Source organism: Dipodomys ordii, unplaced genomic scaffold (assembly GCF_000151885.1).
Source record: "Dipodomys ordii isolate 6190 unplaced genomic scaffold, Dord_2.0 Scaffold10, whole genome shotgun sequence".
In the NCBI taxonomy this organism is placed as follows: Eukaryota; Metazoa; Chordata; class Mammalia; order Rodentia; family Heteromyidae; genus Dipodomys; species Dipodomys ordii.
In genome coordinates, this window is record NW_012267226.1 from 12,499,053 (window position 1) to 12,508,511 (window position 9,459).

Here is a 9,459-nt window from a genome sequence, read left to right on the forward strand (position 1 = left end):
TCCAAGTAAACCACACCCAGTAGGATCTATCTATGCTAGACTCCACAAGGGAAAATGTCAGCATGAGGAAAATAGGCTGGGGTTCTAAAAGACCACTGAGGCCTTATGACTTCAATGAAAGTCATCTATATTTTTTTCCAGAGTAAAGGATAGAAAGCCAAAATGGTGAGTCATCTCTGAAGGTTTGGTAAAGCCTTGATTGCTCCTTCAGGAAGCCATGCTTTTCTTCAGAATGAGCTGCTGATGTTCACAGAAGTAGATATTGAATCCAGGTAGACAACATGAAGTGGGGATTTAACGCCACGAAGAATGGCCTGCAGGACTTTTGCTCACTGAGAGCCCAGCCCTTGGAGGTGAGTAGGTCGTTCTTCTCAGCTGTAGTGACTGACAAGAATTTGCATGTAGGCTAGCTTTGTAGATCCTATAGCTCTTCTCTCAAGTTTAGCACGCCTAATATTCACCTGTGATTATAACGTCCTGATAGATTTTGTGGATCTTAGATCATAAATTTGAATTTTAAATATTCACCTCAGATAATTCCGATACAATAGCATAGTTTAACAAAACAGGATAGCAAAATTGCATCTTTGGACAAAATATGCCTTAAAGTTGCAAAGTTACTTTAATTACCTTCTTTGGAGATCATGCTGGATATCTCTGTAAAATAATAAGACTGATTGCTGTGAGGCATAGGAAAACAAAGCAAAGATGTAATTCTATCTCATTTGAAATCACTTCATTCTTATGGCCCAAGTGGGTTTTGCAGCTGGGTCTAATCATATTTATTTCAAAGTTATGTTAATGTTCATGACAGGACAGCACTTTATCTTTTTATTTTTTGGCTTTTTTATTGTCAAGGTGATGTACAGAGGGGTTAGTTACATAAGTAAGGTAATGTCAAATTTGTTGCTCCTTCCCTCATTTTTCTCTTACTTCCCTCCCCTGCCCCACCCCCATGTTGTACAGATCATCTCTGACATGTTGTCTTGTGTACATTGCTGTTGCTTTGCTTTCCCTCTTATCCTTTGCCCACCATTCTGTTGTTCCCCTTCTCTTCCCTAACTCAAATAAATGTTTATACAAACCAGGGTACCAAAATCAACTACAGTGACAACAGGAGGTATACCATAGGGGGGAGAAGATAGAAAAGAAACAAACAAATAATATAGTACATTTAAAAACAACAAAGTAAAATCTCTCCTGTCCATGTCTTGGAGTTCATTTCAGTTAGCGTCATCTTATATGTCATATGTACATAGCTATTAAGCTATTCTGCTCATCTGCTAACAATGTTGTGATTCTACCTCACCCCAGTTAGAATGGCTATATTCAAGAAATCTAAATCTAATAACAACAGATGCTGGAATGAAAGTAGCCAAAAGGGGATGCTACTGCACTGCTGGTGGGAGTGTAAATTTGTTCAACCACCCTGGAAAGTAGTATGGAGGTTCCTCAAGAGCCTACACATAGAGCTCCCCTATGACCCAGCAATCCCACTTCTAGGCATTTACCCAAATGATCACAAGCAAGGCCATACTAAATAAGAGGATTTCTTTGTCGCTTTGTATGTACCTCCCCCAGGCTATAAGCTCTGCTTTCACTGTATTTGATGTTAATATAATTTGTGGAGGGGAAGGGGAAAAACAAAGTGTTTAAATAGGGTTACAGGTGGACCCATTACAACAATGAGATATACAAGACATTATTTCGAAAAACGAACTTTACAACTTTGGTGGGGTGGGGGGTGGGGGGGTGGGATGGGGGTGGTAGGGTGGTGTGGGGGTCCGGGGTGGAGAGGGAAAGGGATGGTATGGGGAAACAAAGGAGGAGGCAACAATGCTTGATAAGAAATGTACTCACTATCTTGCCCATGTAATTGTAACCTCTCTGTATGGTATTTTCACAGCAACAGCAACAGTAATAATAATAACTGCAAAAAAACATCTGATAGCATAACTGTTAGGTATTTTATAAACTTAATCATAGTCAGTATTTAAAACAAAATCATGTGGAGTTAAAGTGAAATAATTATTCTAAAATAAAGGTGATAAATCCTTTAAAAAAAATAAAGCTACTAGTACAACTATGTTTATCTCAGCATTATTCCCCATAACTAAGAGATGGAACCAACCCAGATGCCCCTCAGTAGATGAATGGATAAAGAAAATGTGGAATGAATATATATGTATATGTGTGTATACATATATATGTGTATATATATATATATATATATATATATATAAAATGGAATTATTCTGTGCTTTCATCAGAAAGAATGACACCACTCCATTTGATAGGAAATAGAAAGACTTGGGGAAAAAAATCATATTAAGTGAAGTAAGCCAGACGCAAAGAAACATAGGCCCCATGGTTTCCCTTAGTTGCAATAATTAGGCTAGCGCTTTGAATAGGTTAGCTTCCATAACTGTTCCATTCCCTATCCCTGCATTTCCCTTCATTCCTTCTTCCTTCTAAATAGTCCTGCTTTTTGCCAATTACTGTATTAATTACAATGCTGAAACCCCTTTTCCTGCCCACATTCTCTTTCATGAAGTAGTGTTCTCTTTCCTGTTTTTCAACATCACCATCCTAAACCAAGTAGCCCACTCCTAAAATAATGTTTGCAGTTATTTCCTTAGCAGTTAGATTTCCAAGAACTTTCTTTCCTCTAGTTCATTGGACAGAAAGATTTTTCCAGAATGTAAATTAGCTCATTTAAATTCCCCACTGAACATTTTCATATTTTATAAAAACCTGCATTTCTGCACTGTGATTTTTTTGGGGGGTCTGGTCGTGGGGCCTGAACTCTGGGCCTGAGCACTGTCCCTCAGCTCTTCAGCTCAAGGCTAGCGCTCTACCACTTGAGCCACAGCGCCACTTCCGGCTTTTTTTCTTTTTGCTTATGTGGTGCTGAGGAATCGAACCCAGGGACTCAGGCATGCAAGGCAAGCGCTTTACCACTGAGCCACCTTTCCAGCCCCTGCACTGTGATTTTAGGTGTTTTTCAACTTTTTATAATTCCCCATTTCCTAAAATACCTCCTATATAAAACAGAAAGGGCAACTAAGATCTGTTGTCAAACTCATGAAATGATTTGTTGAAAACCCAGAATCTTTCCATATGTTAAAGAGCAAGTGAAACTTCAGCAAGGTTATGAGATATGTATTTCTAGACAACTGGTCAGCAGAAAAAGCTTCTGTGAAAGTGGACCTGGCCTTATTTTCTAGCATTCTTCACGATACCTAGTGCCTCAAATGCCCCTCTTCTGCACAGTCAGGATACCACTGGATCTGAATCTTGGTGCTTTTCTCATTGGTTTATTCAGTTAAATATTGCCTTTCTTAGAAGACTATGCATATTTCAAGAGCAGACTCATACTTTATTTATGCTGCCTTGGAACTCAGCAAGTTACAGTGTGTTATGTAAGAAGTGGGTTTCCTGGACAGGAAAATAGAGGTGGAAGAGAGTCTGGGAAAATTCAGGAGTCCAGAGTGAGAGCTAAGGAACTCAGGTGTTGAGGATGTGATTAAATGGACAGAAGGTGTCGAGAAGCTGAAATGAGAATGATATGAAATGGCGAGTTCAGACTGTGTCGTGGATCATATGAATGTCTTTTGAATGAAGTTGTTCTCTGTTGATAGTCATTCACTAATTTCAGTGCTTGGAAAATAGGTTTTTCTCTGTAATAGTGAAATACTTCAAGCCAATGGAGTCTTCTCCATTGCCATGCCCATCACAACTGAATTTCTCTGTGATGGCCTCTGTCTCTGCAAAAACACACTAAGCCACGGTTTATATTTTAACCTATCACAAAGAGGGGTAGTGCAGTATTGTGCCCGAGGATAAGAAAAGGCTGAAGGGCAAGGTGGCTGTTAAGACAAATTAAAGGCACTTAAATTGAGAAGTGACATGTGATAGAAAAAGGCCACACTTAACCAATGTATTTCTTTTGAAAATGGAAACTAGAAATTATTACAGCTTCAAAGTGTTATCCTCATAATAGCTCAGCTGATAACACCAGTGGCTATGTGATAAGAGTCTCCAAGAAAGGTGATACAGAAATCACTTAGAATGACTCGTAAGTGAGGAGTTTGTACAGCTGACAGGTGTAAAAACAGTGTGCTTCAGCTCATTTGATTCATGAGGTTAACTCTCTGCTAAAAGGACTAAAAGTTAACCTTCAAAAGACATCCTTTAAACACACACACATATACACACACATACATATATACACACACAAACTCCTCAAGACTTACTTGATTTGTCAATAAGAAAAGACTATCTGGAGTAAGCTCTCATAAACTCTTAACACATTAAAGGATAGGATGAGATTAAGACTTTAGTATTTGACAGGGATTTCAGAATTATCCAGTTTCTATTCTGGACTTATTACTCATTCCTAGAGTATTCATATCACATTTCCCCTCTGACACAATCAATGGTTTGAGGAGTTTGAACCTACCAGGTGTATTCTTATCACTTAAGCACTATAATAGCCTTAGATAGGGCAAACCATGGCCAGTCAGAGGCACTATTTTGGACACTGCAGCTCAGAAGGCTGTGGTTACAGCAGACAGTGAAAGAATTCATCTCTGTTTCATTATCTATTCATGTGGAAAAGCAATGTGCAAATTTGTTTGGCAAGAACAGTTTTTCCTTGAAAGAGTGAAAGGAGGCAGTTTTTAAGAACTAGGTCATTGTCAAGGTCTGTTGAAGACTTAGTACAATATTCAAAACTTTATCTCACACTTAGGAGGGTAGAGTCTGTGGTGTTCTAGGTACATTGTGTTGGAATCGGTAGATAAATCATTGTTGAATGGATTTAAGAGGGAAGCAGGGTAGAAAGGACTCCTTTGGAGCTATCAGTGTAAATCGCAGATGGGGTAATAATAGTTTGCTTTACAGTGGCATCTGCATAATATTTCATGAAGAAAGCATTATGTATACAAGAAAATGTTAGTTATTTCTGATTTCAATGACAATGAAAATATCTGTGACTAATGGTGCCATTGTAATTTAATTTCTGGAGTACAGTTATAAAAATCCAGAAGAATTTATGTTCTTCTTTCCCCTTGACTATTCATTAGGAATCTGTCCCCAGGCTTTGCTAATCTCTAAGAATCTATTGCATAGACCTCTGTCTGAACTAAGCCAGAAGGGTTGAGGCAAACACGAAGAAAGAGATAATGTGGTATAAATTACTTGAAGAGCTATCTTTTTCCCTTCTCTTTTGATGTCTGTTTTTTAATAAGTCATGATTTCTTGGTGATATTATAAGAAAGCACAGGCACTCAGCCTTTGTGTATACGTCTTTTCCAAATTATTAGAGCGAATTGATGTTGGTGTTTAGTAAGCTTGGATAAATGCTGAACAATACCATTGCTCGTCTATCCCTTCAGTAGTCTGGGAGCTACTAAATTATGTTGCTACTGCCTCCTTGTCTGTCTTATGTAGAGATGACTCTTAAGAGTTATCACCATTGCCTACTTCCAACTGCAGCTAGCATTTTCTGCTAGAATGCAGTGGCAGAGAAAGGTCAACCTTGACACCAGCATTGGCTGCTCTAGTTATCAACACAAAGTCATCTGGCATCTGGCATTATCACAGCATCAGCATGTCTCTCAGAAACTCCTACTTTGGCCTTGGACTTTTCCTAAAGCCAGGCGATTTTGTAGATCTGCCAGTTCTTTTCCTTAGGGTAAAAATGATAGGGCATTGGTTCTAATATTACTAACATAAACCCTAGCAGCCCTAGTGCTGGAGGCATGGCTTAAGAGTTAGAGTGCTTGCCTTGTAAGAGTGAGGCCCTGAATTTAATCCTCATTACTACTGGAGATAAAATTAGGAGTCCCTTTTCCCCTTGTAACAAGGCTTGACATAGATCATAAAGCCTTCTATGACCTGGCTGCATCTTGGTATGCCAGGATTCTATATGAAAAGTGAATTTCTTGTAATGTGCCCTCTGATCTTGCTCACCTCTGGCTTGAACATGGAAGAAGCCAAAAGCGGGGGTGGTTGGGGGGATGAGGTCAGAGGAATGAGGGATGAGGCCTCTAGGAGCTGAGAGTGGTCCCTTTGTGACAGCCAGCAAGGAGAAAAGATCTCCTCTATACAGCCACAGAAAACCCACTGTGGTGTGTACATTCACAAATGACCGGCATATGTTGGCATATTCTTTTTTTATTATAAGAAAAAAATACAAAACCTTTGATCACACTGGTAGGTATTATTTCCATCATTATGAGCTTCTGTTCAAGGTCTCTGGTTATAGCCCCATAGAAACAAGAATTGATAAATATAAGAAAACCAAAGATCAAAGGTGAATCAACAGAGAATAAAAGTCAAGAGAGAACAGGGCCTTAGAAGAAAATAGCCAAAAAGAAAAATGCTTTTAAAGTTCATTAACAGGCAAATAGAGGGTAAAAGTTAAAATGGATCTTATTTCTTGTTTAAAAATGGCAATATTTTGTCATTGCTAGTACAATCAACTGGTTCTTTTTGAAAAGCCAAAAAGCCTGCTATTCTTTTGAGGGAACACTCTTAAGATTTTAGTAACACTTGAATATGAGACTTTATTACAAGGCCAGATTTTAAATTAAGGTCAAGATGAGCTCATTACTAGCTAATGCCTACAGTGTGGGTATGCTTGTGAACTAAAATAAGCATTCTAAAATTTACAAAATACAATATTTGAATGAAACCGTTAAAGTACATACAAAATTCAACAGGAAGAAGAAAGGGAACATTACAAAGACTTCTCTTCAACTATAGGCTGTCATAAAATTCTATTATTTGTGGAAAATTACCTGTTTCCTTCTCCCCAGTTCTCTATAGAATCTATTTAAGAAGACCGTAGCATCTTTTTGAGTCAAACCTTTGCAAGCTTTACCACATCAAGTCTTACCAGAAATAAATGAAGAAAATTTAGTGACAGTACAATAATGAAATGCTAGAAATGTGTGGGATGCATGTTGGAATTTATTAGGAAAAGCATAGCACAGTGAATATTGTACAAATGTGTGATTTTAGTAAGAATGAAAGAGAGTTAGAGGATGAGAGATGGCCCCTACCCTGCCATCCAAAGAATTGGTACAAGTGCTTACATTGTAGTTTGCCTGTAAATATAAGAAACTAAGCATGTAGCACAATTAAAGTAGGGCTATCAATGGGAAGATGGGGCATAAGCAAAGAGAATATTGTTTCTCAGTTTTGGTAATGGACGTCTGGGTCCATAACCCACAGTACAGTACAGAAGCCCTGAGCTCACTGTTGGTTAGCAGGGCCAGTAATCAGGAAGAGAAGGAGGAGCAAAACAAAGGATCATACACAAAACTGAGACCGGGCAGCCCCTCTTCCATCTGCCCATCATTGTATCTAATCATAGTGACCTCCTGAGATTAAGGAATTATGACTAAAAGGTTTGTTTTTGTGATTCTTAGATTCACTTAAGGATCATCTTAGATGGGCGCCAGTGACGCATGCCTGTAATCCTAGCTACTCAGGAGGCTGAGATCTGAGGATCATGGGTTTTTCTTTCTTTTCTGCCAGAGCAGGAAAGTTCGTGAAACTCTTATCTCCAATAAACCACCAGAAAACCAGAAGTGGCACTGTGGCTCAAGTGGTAGAGCACTAGCCTTGAGCTGAAGGACTGAAGGACAGTGCTCAAGCCCAGAGTTCAAGCCCCATGACTGACAAAAAGAAAAAAGATCAATGATGAGTTTCTTTGGAGAGTAGATGAATTATTTTGCTGTAAGTATATACTAATCATTGAAATTTCAAAGAAAACTATAATTAAACATCACTTTTATATGAAAAAATGATGGCATACTGCCAGTTTATTATCTATTCATTTTTAATAGTATAAAATGCACACATACAAATATTGATGACTAAAGGGTAAACCAATGCAACAGTGAGATGCACATGACACTATGTGGCAAATGAACTTTACAATTGGCAGGAGGGAAGTCAGGGGAGAGGGAAAGTGGGGAAAAACAAGGGAAGGGGTAACAATGTTCAACAAGAAACACACTCATTATCTTACTTACGTAACTGTAACCCCCCTGACATCACCCTTACAATCAAATTAAATTAAAATTTAAAACTCCAGGCATGGTGAGCTCACATCTGATAGCTCAGCGCGTGGACTGAAGGTGAGTTAGAGACAAGCATGGGCTACTCAGCAAGCCTTTGCCTCAAAAACGAAGTCAACGTTGGTGCCAAAGAAGACAGCTCATGGCTTCAAAGAGCCCCCGCCTATCAGAAGCATCAGCATCAAGACTTACAAGTGTTATAGGTTAAAATGAAGTTGGATCTGCCGCCATGGCTGCCTTGACTCCAGCTCCGGAGTCCATGGTGAACCCCGCGTGAGGCAGGTCAAGATCAAGACCTGCTGGTGAAGCGATTGGTCCAAGAACAAGTAATGTATGAAAAAGAAGCAAAACAACGAGAAGAAAAGATTGAAAAAATGAAAGCCAAAGATGGTGAAAATTATGCCGTTAAGAAGCAGGGAGAGATCCTTCCAGCGTCTTGAAGGATTATCCCAGATTGCCACAGCAGGTCAGAAGCTCATATTCCAATCTTCAGCAGGTACCAGAAAGTGGGAAAGACTGAGAAGAAGTTGAGTAATGTAAAGAAGCACGCTCTGTCCTGGATTCAATGATGTTGGAAGCCTGAAGCTTTTGTGTTAAATCTTGGGGTCCATTTCATGGCTTTTAAACACTGCTGTGTGTTTTAGTTATATGAAATTGTGATATTATGACTGTTGTATCTTTTTGCATATTTTAATATTTTAGTATATGAGTTCATCTAATAAAACTGATTATTTCGTATTTCTCAAAAAGTTTAATTAACCTTTTATCAAACATTAAACCAAACATTTTGGCAAATAAAAAAATAAAGTTGAACTCCAACTAGAAAGAGGTCTCCATTCTCATCTGACACTAATTGGAAGTTATTGGAAATCTTAGTGAATCCAAAAAGGAGAATTATTTTCGTATGTATACATAACATATAAGTGAAGTTCATTAGCTGCTATGCTCTTTCTGTTCATGGTGAATTAAATTGTCTTGGACTGTGTATCTGTCAGTATATATTTATGAACAAATTCTGATATGAAGAATGTATTTCCCAAGTAATGTACACATTTATTTTTATATTGTTTAAACAATTAACTGTTCTCTTGTTAAGAAATGTCTACATGACTGGAAATATTTGCACTGACTTTTGAAAACCATAGTAACTATGCACAAATGAATTGCATTCATGCTCTGAAAATTCTGATTTTCTTAGACCCATTTTTTTTATCAAATTGAAGAAACCCTAGTATTTAGGTCATACATTGTTCATGACAAAATTACATGGGAAATTTACACATTAGTTCTGTTTAATACTTTAGGGACACATATCACTTTGTGGGCAGAAATGTCCATCATGGTAATTATGAAATACAGTTGCATG

General features: G+C 38.2%; 1 pseudogene; it reads left to right on the forward strand.

Annotated features, from left to right (window-relative positions):
* Positions 1–281: 281 nt before the first annotated feature.
* Positions 282–8,676, forward strand: LOC105980591 (annotated as a pseudogene).
* Positions 8,677–9,459: the final 783 nt, after the last annotated feature.